Here is a 13,422-nt window from a genome sequence, read left to right on the forward strand (position 1 = left end):
GTCATTTTGACTTGATAAATGTCCAAAAGTAACCTTTAAATCAGGAAAGTTTCAACACCAGGAAAACATCAGTTTGGGACAGGAATGTCATATGAAAGAACTTGACAAAGAGGTGGTGTATAAATATATGGGAGTTGAAGAAGGAGCAACAATAAAACATGAATGAATGTCAATAAAACGCTGTAAGGAATATTTTAGAAGACTTAAATTAATGCTAAAACAGCACTGACATCTAGAAACAAAGTCCAAGCTATAAACCAATTTGCTCTTCCTTTCCTAACTTAGAGTTTTGGAGTGACTGACTGGTCCCAAAAGGTGTTGGATAGTTTGGGCAGGAAAATGAGAAGGATACTTCATGCTCATCAAATGATTTAGAAAAATCACTGCCTACCAAGACTATATATAGTCCCTGTTCTAAAGGAGGTATGGGCCACCTCAAAATTGACTACGTGTATAGATCTGCAACAGTGGAGACCTCACAAGACCCAAATATAGTGAAACTTTTAAAACATGAGGAGAATAAGTCTAAGATGGAAAGGCCCCAAAAGTTCCTCACCAAAAGGATAAAGGGTCTCAAAAATATGTCTTATGCTGCCCGACTGAAAGAACTCCAGCTCTATTCAGTCTCATACCGCTTGCTCAGAGGTGACCTGTGCCTGACATATAAGGCCATGTCAAACCCAGATTTGATGAATATGCTTCACCTCAAAAAATCTAGATCCCTCAGAACCACAAGGGCGGGAGACTTAAACCTTGACACGGTTATTAATAGAACGTGCTGGAGGGACAGATTCATCACCCAGAGACTCCCTATGCTGTGGAACAAAATCCCGGTACATGTGAGGCAGAGCACCTCGCCGGCCTTGCTCAAGAGGAATTTTGACCAATGGATGGGAGATCGCAGATATACCCCAGGGATTACTTCAGTGTCACTGCTTGACAGAGGCACAGCAAAATAATAGGCATAGTTTTAAAGGGGTGGCGAAAGCCACATAACTATGGGCTAGGCTTATAAATGCCCTTGGGCAGATAGCCTAGTATGAACCTGTGAACCTAGTATGAACCTATAAGATGATTTCCCTGTATACTTTATCAGAAGCATATTGGCATCAAGCGGGAATAGAAATCAAACCAGAAGTGGATAAAAATCAGGTAGCAATTGAATTTGCTAAAATAAAAGAAAGAATATAAGGTGAAGGATCAGATGAGGCAAGAAATGTGGAAAATACATAAATATAGTTGCAAGTATAGGAAACTTTTGGAACAACCTCATGTTGATAGGGATCGGATGCAGAAATGGTTAAGTAGAGGTGAATTTACACCAAAGGTAAATATTGGTGGCTCACGATAGTGGACTACGTACAGGATGGTTTACAAAGTCATTGAACATGTGGGAGGAACAGGCAAATGTAAGTTTTGTAAAACAGAATTGGAAACAGTCACACATCTTGTTGGTTGTGGTATAGTGATGGCAGAAGGACTGTATACCAAAAGGCATAGTAATGTAGCAAGATTGTTACACTGGGGATGGTGTAAACATTATAATATTGAAGCAGCTGAAAAACACTGGAAACATGGGCCACAAAGCATCATAGAAAATAAAGTTTGTATCACGTGGGGTCATCCAATACCAACAGTTCAAAAAATAGATGCAAGAAAACCAGATATAGAAGTCCATGAAAAGAAGACAAAAGTAGCATTCCTTATTGAAATTGCTACACCCAGTGACTGCAGTGTCTTATGTACAGAGAGACACAAAGTCATAGAGAATCAGGATTTACAGGCAGAAATGAGGGCAATGAGGAAGAAAGACACCCAGACAGTTCCAGTAGTAGTAGCAGCAACAGGTCTTATAAAGAGGAATTTACAGTCATACTTAAGTATGGTACCAATACATGTAACCCCATATGAACTGCTGAAGGAGTCATTACTGGGCACATTGCAAGTGCTGCGAAGAGCACTTCTGGCTGACATCAAAGACTGAAACAATATTAACTTCATGAACTTTAATCATACTTTGACTTAGGAATGGGGTCCATTTCCATCAAGGTATTAGAAACCCAAAAGACTTGGAGAAATTAATAAAAGTGAGACATGCACACACTTAATTAAGTAAAAAAACAGTAAACAACGGATACAATGGATTACAACAACAGGTAAAGATAAGCAAAGAAGCATTAATAAACAGCATTAAGTACATAAAAGTATTTATACAGCAGCCACAGTGGATAGCAATGATAAGTTATGGTAAGCAAAGAAAGAAAAACAAACATAATTAGGCTGTGTGAATAATGAACTCAAGAACAATATTAGGGATGATTGCTCTGATTCATAGAATCCTTTAAAATAACTCATGCACATATTGTCTGTACAACTATATACAAGAGAAATGCTGATTTCTATCCAGCAGTTTGCTCTAGAATGTGTATTCACATTTCTGGAAGCCATAGTGTTTTATTGCAGATCTTTAGCCAAAGAGGTCATTGTTGAATCTCTGCAAGAGCATCTGTCAGATAATCAGTATCCTCATAGCAACTGCACTTATTTTCTTGAAGTAGCTTGATCTCTGATAGCTTTTTTGAAGGGCAGTATCTTAATATTCTCAGGTATGTCATTCAACATAACTGGCACTAAATTCAGACAAATGGGGAGGGACATTCAGCCCAAAGGAAAACAACAGACTAGTGTAAAAGGTTTGCAGAAAGAGTGCAGAAACAGTAAGAAAGGGATACATTAAGGGAGCAGGACAACCAACACAGACAGAGATGAAGGTTGGGAGGAGCTGCTATAGGAGGAGATGGACAAGGATCAAGTTCTTCTTTCAGCTTTTCCTGGTTAGAGGTCGCCACAGCAAAACTCCGGTCCGCTAATGATTGGCAGTAGATTTTTACGGTGCCGAGGTGCCAGCTCGACACCGAACCTTCAATGAAGGCACACCCAAGGATCAAGAAGTGAAGAAAATTAGAGGCAATATATATGTATATGTATATATGTATATATATATATATATATATATATAGAGAGAGAGAGAGAGAAAGTATCTTTAATGATTGGTGACTCAGTAATAAAGGATATTAAGAGTCTGACAAAGATTCAGTACAGGACACATTATAGTGAAATGGGAGACATGCATTATATTTAGTGAGATATAGAAGGAAGTAACAAAGGTGGTCACTAAGCATGAGGACTGGATACATATTATGGCTCATCAAAGACCTAACAGATGACAGCAGAGGTAGTAGCAAGCAGGACTATGGAAATGGGACAGAGATGCTAGGCTAGGGAGATGGAAGGAGCATTTTCAGACGTGCTATGTGTGTGCCCACTATCAGCACAGTGAGGAAGGAGCATAACAACTGACTATAGCAGCAGTGAGATGGGTAGGCAGATGGGGAGAGATCTGGCTGAGAAACCAGTTCTGTGCCAGGGACAGTCAGTCTTCATCTCAGCCATCTAAGGCCAGAAGGGGCAGCAGAGCTTAGCTCTGTTTTGGAAAGGCACATCATAATGACAGTACTTTAAGACAGAGACGAGGAAAGCATGTCACAAATGCAAAAGAGGAAGGCAGGTACTGTGGAAACAGAAAGAGGAGAAAAAAGGGACACAGAATGCAGGTAATAGAGAAACAAACAGAAATGGCTTCAAGCGTTCTGTACAGTATAAGGAGTCCGGGTGGAAAAATTGGGGAAATGCAGACATTGGTACAGGAGGAGGCTGTCGGCATTGCTAGTATCACACAAACATAGGCAAGAGGTAAGAAAAGATGGGAAATAGTGGTTCCTGGGCATAGGTTGTTCCAGAATGACAGAAAAAGGAGGGAGGAATAGAAGCATAGTAGCAATCTGCATAAAGGAGAGCATCAAACCTGAGGTCAGAAATTTAGAACAACAAACTAAGAATGGTCAAGGAATGGGTCAAGATCAGAACCTAATTTAAATGCCATGGTGTGTAAGGTAGATGAAGGGGCAAATCATTGTGGCTTGATATGGTATATCAATCCCCAAAGTGAGGGTTAAAGATGGAAGGACAGAATCAAAGACAGGAAGAAAAGAAGGTTTAGGGTTATAGTCTTGGTAGAGGTGAGTCTTCCAGGAGTAGACTGGGAGATTGCAATCTTCGGGGTAGTGCTGAAGACATTTTATTTATTTATTTCATTTTATGTTACTGTTTGATAATTGGCTGAGTAAGCTAGTTATCTGTCCTTTTTTACTCACAACTCATTTACAAAGTACAGTTTTGGTAGCAACATCTAGTTAGACATAAAATATAAACTCAGTCACAGTATGATGGAAATAGTTAGGAGAAACATGGATTAACTTGAGTATTAAGAGGAATTGCATATACAGTTAGCAAATGTTTGACATTACTATTCATACTTTAGTTTTAATGTTTACAATATATACAAATAGAATTATAAGTGCATTTCTGTATTGCTTGTTAAAGTTCAGTGTTAAGAAAGCAGGTGCATTTAGATTTCTTCAGCAGATGTTATTTTTTTTAAAGTCCACAATGTTTTGTATTTTTTATGAATGAGATGACTGAAGTATTGGATCATAAGGGTTTCATCCAGCTGGTACAGGACTGTGCCATAAAGAACATAATTCTGGAAATGGGCCTAACCTGGGTGGAGATCAGTGATGTTCTGGTAGAAACACAGTTAATCAACAGTGATTTGTACCACTCTGTGGTTTAAAGTGAGAGGGGGTAGTAAGATAAAGACAAAGATGATGGTACAGGATTTTAAGGGATAAGACATGGGAATGGGTCAAGAATACATTACTCTATAGGCAAGCATTTAAGGAACATACAAAAAGACAAAAAGAGGAAAAGGCTAGTGTGGCTATACAGGAAGGTGAGACCAGTGATTGAGGCAAACTACAGGGCATAAAAGACATGGAAGGGGGTTGCTAGTGAGGAGGCATAACACCCAGAGGGAGGGGTCAAACAGAAAGGCAACAGATGAGATGAGGGCAGCAAAGGCACAATCTGAAAGAGAATTGGCAGAAGCTATTAGGGGGAGCAAAGGTTTCTGTAAATATATAGCGAAAAAAAGGAGGGAGGAGTAGCAAACTTGACTATGCTTATCAGAGATGGGCAGGAGGTCAGGAATGACTGAAAAAGCACAGGTACTGAGACAATAGTTCACATTGTTCTTTACAAAGGAATGCAAAGGGAGGTTGCCATGCTGGGACGGAAGAACTCAGGCTAGAGAGGGAGGAGGATTGCAGAAAACTGCCTTCCATATAGGCAGATAACAGACACTGTGATTAGACAGGCTGCCTCCTAGGGACCTAAGAAATCTGGCCAGTGTTCTAGCAAATCTAGCAAATCTTCTGACTCAGGTTTTCAACAGATCACTGTCTACTGTGGAACTGTTTGAGGACTGGAAGACAAGAATTCAGATTACCTTGTATATGCAAAAATGGGATTAAAAATAGTCCAGGGAACTATTAAAAATAGTCCAGGGAACTACAGTCCTCTTAGTTTAACGGGTCTATATTAGATAAACGAAAGTTTATCTTACTGAACGCTGACATGAGCGAAAATCCCGGAACCCGAAACCGCAATTGTGAGATCACGGTACAGTGAAGATGAGAATATTTGCCCTTTCCTCACTGTAGTGCAATCTCGGAGTTGGAATATATATTTAGCGGGGGGTGTGGGGGGCACAGCCCCCCCCCAGAATTGCAGTTTAGAGTTCCGGGATTTTCGATCATGTCAGCGTTCAGTAAGATAAACTTTCATTTATCTAATATAGACCCTAGTTTAATGCCTATAACAGAGAAAGCAATGGAGAAAATTCTGAGTGAATGACTAGCTTGATTTCCAGGAGGACAGCAGGCTCCAACAAGCATGAGGTCATGACCAAAAGAAGTTGTTGATCATATCCGATCCAGTTTTATGATTAGGATACTGGAAAACATGACAAAGTTGATCTGAAACATGTGGCCTATCTGGGCTTTGGCAAGGCAGCTAAGGAAACTGAAAAGGTTGACATTAGAAACTGTAGTTCTATATGGATAAATGGTGGGACACGGAGGTTTAAAGTGAAATTTACATCTGGAAAAGGGAACATGACCACAGGAATGCTGCAGAGGGCTGGATTCATAACTCTTTAGTGTTTGTTTCAAAAATATCTATGAGAACAGAAAACACGATCAATCTCTTTGGCAATGACACAGAGTTGAAGGCAAAAATGAAGGATGTGAAAGAGTCTAAGTTAGAATTTAGAAAGACTGATGTTGAGATTCATTGAAGGCAAATTCAAACTATTGCACTTTGGTACCAGTAACCTAGTGTGAAGTATCACAAGAACTGCTGGAAGAGCAGAATATGATTTGAAAGTGTTGATCTCATCTGGGCCAGACTACCAGCAGTAGAGGTGAGGCATTCATACTAGCAAGTAGAATTCTGGCATGTATTCTCAGGAGACTAAACTCCAGAAGCAATGAGGATTCAGTATATGGACCTTCATTAGGGCAAACCTGAGCATTGTGCACAGTTCTGGTGCTTATAGAAGATGAGTGATTTCAAGTTGCTGGAAGTAGTCTAGAGGGAAGCCACCAGAAGTTACATGAAAGGGAAGCATATGACCAGAGACTTAATAAGATAAAGTTGTTCTTATATGAAAACAAAAGACAGAGAGACATGGCATGGATGCACAACATCATGTTAGGAAGATAGAAAGGGGTTGCCCTGAAAGGAAGAATGGGAGAGAGAGGAAGTCTCAATCAGCAGAAAAAGGAGTGTGGTCTCTTGAAATGAAATACTCTTAAGGAAAGTGGAGAGGGTATCCACCGAGGCATTCAAAAAGACATTGGACAGATGCAGAAAGAGGGAAAAGAAAGGAGGTAGAATATTAAATACACAAAAAAGGTAAATAGATAAGCTTATTGTCTCCTTCTGCTGTCAGTAAATGTAATACAAAATGCTTTTGAATTTGCCTTTACTCAGTTGTTTATGGCATATACATTTTGGTAAGCTCTGCTAAGTGCACCTGTTTAAACAGTGTGTGTAGTTATCAAATAATATTACTTTTTATATTCTTAATCCCAGTGTACATAATCCTGTTTCTTAGAATATTTTGTAGTAACCACATGAATGCATTACAACTTGCTCCATTCTAAATTCACATGTAGTAAAAAATATGTCATGTGGCAAGATTCTGTCAACGGAAACTGCTGTACAGTGGTTTACTTCTCAGGCTACATACAGTGTTAAGTCTGTAATTTTGGAAAATGCCTGCATCCATTTATGTAGGTTTCCTCTATGTGTTCTAGAATAGGCTCAAGGTTATCTTTTCCTGTCTTCCTACAACTGTGTGTTGTATTTTTCATATTTAGTATCAATCATGTGTTCTCTGATCAGCTATCTATTTTGTATAGAGTCAGTTGTATGTCTAGTCTGTTGTGTTTATTAAACATATAGCCGGATTTTTGACAATCTGCATTAAAAGATCCAGGAGGCACGTCCTAATTGTAGGTTGTAAGTACACAAACTGTAAATGTGTCATCCAGGGAAGTAACCCTGAAGTACACCGCATTCCAGGTTAGCTCCACTGCCAGTGCTTCCTATCTGCTTAAATATGGAGGACTTATGGTCAATATTGACAACTACACCCAGACATTATTCTAAGGTGTCTGTTAAGAGAGCATGATTTACTTTGTGAAACACTTTATAAATTGCAAGTGTTTCCTTTTGTTCATAGTTACATAGGTGTATACTAGGCTTATGCCACAAAGGTCCTTATAACTCTAGCTATACAACCCAAATGTGACCCAAAGTTTTGATTTATATAAGGGGTGATTTACTGACTGCCTCTGTCCATCAGACATATAAGCACCAGACCAGTGGTGTATCTCCAATTACATATCCATTCTTCCAAGTTGTGCTTAAATGGGGTTGGGGAGGAACTCTGCTTCACATGGATGGGGAGCCTGTTCCAGAGAATGGGAATTCTCAGTGAAACGTGTCTCACCAACATGTCCTATTTATGTAGCCAGAAAAGTGTATGCATTTTGATGTAGTAATCCTGATGCTCTTTGTTTTGTGGAAGTACAAAAGGTTCATCAAAAAGGGTACAAGGTTGCCTTGTACACCAGGCAAAGATCATTTTTCAGATGTCTGTATGATATTGAATAAAGACACAAGTCCTTGAGGCAATCAGCATAGGACATTGTGATTACTTCCTCCATTGTTTTTGTAAGGAACCTTTGAAGGTATTCTAGTTGCTGCATATGTCTGGTCAAGTATATACCGAAGAGGGCATTATACTCTATGATGTGTCTGATGAGGGCCAAGTGCAGTGGTACAATGAGCTCTCTGGACCAAGATGCCATGCCCTTAATTATAATTTGAGCTAAATAGAAAGATTTTCTTACTACCTTGGGCACATGTTGTTCAAAGGCAGGGTTACTATCTATGTGAGTTTCCAGATCCCTGACTAGTGAATCAACTTTTAGGGGTGTATTATTGATGATGTAATTACCTGAGGTGGCTGACTTCCCAAAAAGGTACTATAATGTATATCTTAGTATTAAGTTTTAAGTCATGGCTTTGGCACCAAGCGTTTGTCTGTGTTAGACCTTCCAAAAGGGCGTTCTTATCTTGTGAGGATTCAATGACTCCTCCCAGTTTGCAATCTTCTGCAAATTTAGTCAGCCAGAGGCCTTTGACATTGGTTTTGATCTATGAGAAGTAGACATCAAAGAGGAGTGGGCAAGCACAGAGCATTGAAGGACTCCATTGGTGATTGGCCTCTTTGTAGAGGTGGACTCACCTATCCAAACCTCTTGGGTCCTATCATGAGCCAGATAGCTATCCTGCATGTTATAAAAGGATGTATGCCTAGTTCCTTACGTTTGTTGACAATATGGTGTGTACTGCTTTCCTTTCATCCATTGCCTTAGAGGCCTTTTCAAAGAAGTCTATCAGATTCAGTAAGCATGGCCTCCCTTTGACAAAGCCAAACTGGGATGGATCCAGGTTCTGGAGGTTTGCTATGTCCTTGTTGATAATTTCCATAATTCTTTCCATGGCTTGCAAATAAGACTAGCCAGACTAATGGGTCATTCGTTTCCAGGATCTGTTGCGGGTCCTCCCTTTTGAAGGGGGATGGCCATCACAGCCCTCCATTCTCTTGGCATAAAGCCTGTTTCAAGACTATAGTTAAATAATGACTCCATGGATCCTAATAAGTTATATTTTAGACTGTTCAGAAGGCATAACTGGATGTCATCTGGGTCCACTGAGGCTGTTTTCTTGGCTTTAGTGTGTACAACCAGTACGTGCTCCCTAGTTATACTTGGAGGGTTCATGCTTGAGGGTATTTTTTGGGGTTGGTTGGGTTGAGACAGAGGTAAAATTGGAAATTAATTTGTCTGTTGATAGGTTCACTATATTGCTAGGCTTGGTGAATGTGGCAACATCAGCCAGCAGTTTAGCACATAGCAGTGTGCTACTCTAGAGGATTCTGACACAGCTGAAGAAGGCCTTATGTTTATCTTTCACCCAGGACACTATCTTAACCTCAAAGTTGGCTTTACTTTACTTAATTAGCCTCCTTAGTTGCCTATTTAGCTTTGCTGACATCCACAAAAATCCGTCTAATACCTATGCTTGAATCCTTTGGTCTTCTGACTATAATTTAAAATAGGAATGAAAGGAATTACCTAAACATGAATAAAGTACAGCTGTGCAAGTAAACTTACCATAACAGCAGATATTCAAATGATCACCACTGCAGTAGACATAGCAATGTGAGTTATACCCTGTAAAGGATATAACAGCCAGCTACCTTCCAAAGCATCAGGGCAATGTCTACATGTCCAAACGATCAGCTGACCTGACTAGAAAGACAGGTTTGGGAGCCAAGCTGCACAGAGTTTTCATGCAAGCTGAGAGAGGGAGGCTAATCACTGAGAGGACATTTCTAGGACAAAAAAAATACATGTCCACACCCTGGCATGAAAAGCATTAACAAAAAAAAAAAAAAGAAGGGGTGGTGGAGTGAGGGAGAGAGCATCTACTGCAGAAGTAATCATTCAAACATCTACTGTTATAGTAAGTTTACTTACACATCTTTGCTATGTTCTTCACTGTTGCAGTAGGCTTAGATATCATGGTAGGTTACCATAGCTTAAAATAACTGGGAAGTATAAGGGTAATAATCCAGGATCCCCAGGAAAATGGTTCTGTCCTAGACCCGAAGAAGGAATCTAGCTTATAGTGTGTTGTAGAAGTATGTTCTGAGGACCAATTTGCTGCTTCTAGAAAACTTTGTGTCCAACCCATTCCAAAAAAAACATAGATAAAGCCAAGTCCTTGGTACAGAGAGCCTTAACTCTGCCTGGAATAGTTTTGTTGAGATAGGAATAATAAAATGTATTAGCCTGAGACAATGATTTGGAAATAGTCTTCTGTGACAAAGGTCATCCCTTCTTCTTACCTTAACAAGAAATGGTCAATGATCAGAAGTTCTGAAATATTTTGCCACCAAATAATTTCCCTTTTCACAAATCCGAGAACCAGGATTTGAAAATAAAATGGGTGCTAATGCTGGGACCAAAGACATTTCAAATACCACTGCATCTTTCTGATGTGGAATATTGCAAAAGATATCATGAGAATTATGGAAGACATGAGACCAGAATCCTGAGGTGTTTCCTTGCAGTGACAGAATTCTGAATTGAAAACCTGCCTCTGGAATAGATCTAAATATACATCTATTATTTCTTCTACAAGATAAGCTGTGTCTTACAGGCACCCCAGATACAGAATACATGTGACTGAGTCAAAAAAGACTTTTGAATATATTTTTTTTTTTGGAATCACAACCTGTGTAGTAGATATCTTCCCCAAGTGAGAGCTTTCTGACATTTGAAAACGGCTTTCCAAAAATAAGAAAGTCATATACATATGGAACAGTGTGAATACCATGTAGCCTGCAGTGGGGTATTACAGGAGCTAAATACTGTGTTTCACACCCTTGGAGCAATGGGTACCCAAAGGTAAGGCAGAGAACTGTTAATGTAATCCAGACACACAAAAACATAAAAAAACGCCTGAAATCTAGATGAATAGGAATTTGATGATATGTGTCTTTTACATCAAAGGTTTCTAGAAAATTCAAATGAGGAAGAAGGGGTAACAGATTATGAACTAAAAGCATTTTGAATCTGGGCAATATCACAAACTGATTCAGGAAAGAAGGATCCAGAACTGGTCTCCAAGAGTTATCTTTCTTTGGCACTAAAACATTCTTGACTAAAATATTTCCTTTTTATTATCCACTGAGACAGCATATGATGTAAGTCAGGATGAAAGAGAAGGCTTTGTTCTGGCAGACGAGGAGGAATCCCCTGGAAAGGAGAATTTCTTCCCACTTCTATTTGTACACTAGATGGATCAGATTCAGTACCCGTTTCTCTGAAACAATCCTTCCCAAATACAGAAATGGAGATGCAGACTTTCTGGAAGGGACAAGAGACTGCCAGGTTGGGAGGGGTGGACAAGGTCCCCTAAAATAGTCATCCTGAGTTGTTAGACTGTTCTTTGATTGGTGAGGGGGTGCTGCTTTCTTTTTTGAACCTCTCTACCATTACTTTTAAAATGTCAGCTTACAAGCATTTTGCTGAGACATTTTATTTTGTTTCTTGCCAAAATTAGATGAGAGAGCAGAGAATCCCATGGAAAATTTAAAGAGAAGGGGCTGAAAACTCTGAGAGATTCCCTGAATTAGCATACAGTAACACTCTCATCACACTTTTTGATGACCTCTGAACTGAGGGTCAAAAACCTAAATCTCTATCCAAGGGAGAATTCAAAATTTCATTTTTGCTATCTTCTGAGTGGTTCTGAGAATGCAGTCGGGAAACCTTCCCTAAAAGAGTACCAGTGGCAGCAGCCCTATAAGTGTTACCTATAGAGTCATGAACACATTTCAAACAATGAGCAGTGACCTTCAAAACAGAAGAAACTAAACTACAGAATGCAGAAACTGAAGCCAAAACATTCCTCATACTTTCACAAAAAGGACAAATGTTAACATATGAGCCAGATAGTTTTGAATTCTAAAAAAATCAAAGTTGCACAAGCATGCACTTTTTCCCAAACTTATCAAAAGATTTTCTATCCTTATCAGAAGGAGAAGGATTAGAAACAATAAAATGCTTAGCAGCAGCTGGATTTACTAAAGCTATAGCTGCTGGGTCAGGTCAGGGTTCACCATATAAAAACTTAAAAGACAAAGAAACTTTGTACATTCTATCTGCTTTCTTAGGGGTAGCAGGCTGACTGTCAGGGAAATCACAGGCTGGGATAAATATATCCTGCAATGCTGACTACACTGGGGGATGGGTGAAGGTTCTGGATATTCCACTTGTAGCAAATCATAATATTTTCCAAGGAACTGACAAACCTCAGCATTCTCCCCCTGAAAAACAATGACTTGTTCTAGAAATAGTATCAGAGAAAGAGAATCTGTCCGATCTCCACAGAATCTAAATCAGAAACTTGAGGAGAAAACACTGCATCTGTCCTTTTATATTCCACTACAGATTCCAGTTCTGGAAACTTTTCAAGGATAGAGGAATACCTTTTTTGTTTACCAGAAGCTGCCTTATAAGAAGAGTCAAGAAACCATACACGACATGGAACTAAGCCTAACAAATTACTCCTTTCCAGAGTAAATGACACGGGAGAAGCAAAATTTTTAATTTTTTGTCCCTTTTTTACAGGCAAATTAGAGAAAGCAGACCCAGTATTACCAGTAACAACTTACCCAGGAATGGGCACAACATTCTGACTAAAGAGGGGCATATTCTTTGTCCCTTATCCCATGACCAGCAAAACTATCTCTCCCTTGCCCACTGAATGGACCCAACAGATGCAGAAGACAAGGTTAACCTCCAGTTCATGGTGGCTGCAGTGACAACACTAGAGGGATCCAAACAACATGAGTGGTCTGAGGAACCAGATTTGGCCACAGCAGAGTCACCCATGTGAGTCTGAGGCAAATTGCCAGCCTGTTGTGGTGACAAAAACTGCTTATTAATCTTTTTCTGTTTGTGACTGGAAGAAAGTCCGACTGAGGGACAGGTGGTTTGTCAAGGCGAAAATGGCACTTGTTTCCCAAAGAAGCTTAGTAGCAAAGGTAACTAAAACAGGTGAAAAAGCTCTAAAAAGCACTGTAAACACTTTATCATTTTAGAGCTGTATGAGTTGTGTTTGCAGTTATGTATTGATGTGCAGTGTGAGGACGTGCATAAAAGTAGTAGTTGCTATACAACATATTTTCTCATAAAAACTTGTATTTTGTAATACACAAGAAACTTATCCAGTATTAGGTCAAGAGTTTCATTATGTTATAAGTATTTAATTAAATATAAGCATCAGGTTCAGAGATACAGAACTGATAAGTCA

The 13,422-nt window shown here is 39.4% G+C and overlaps 1 protein-coding gene across 2 annotated transcripts in view; it reads left to right on the top strand.

The window, feature by feature from the left end:
• Positions 1-13,422, top strand: part of CACNA1H (calcium voltage-gated channel subunit alpha1 H) — a 2,347,924-nt gene that overhangs the window by 2,229,609 nt on the left and 104,893 nt on the right. The window lies entirely within an intron of this gene.

This window comes from Protopterus annectens, chromosome 12.part0 (genome assembly GCF_019279795.1).
Source record: "Protopterus annectens isolate FY-2018-M chromosome 12.part0, PAN1.0, whole genome shotgun sequence".
Lineage (NCBI taxonomy): Eukaryota > Metazoa > Chordata > Ceratodontiformes > Protopteridae > Protopterus > Protopterus annectens.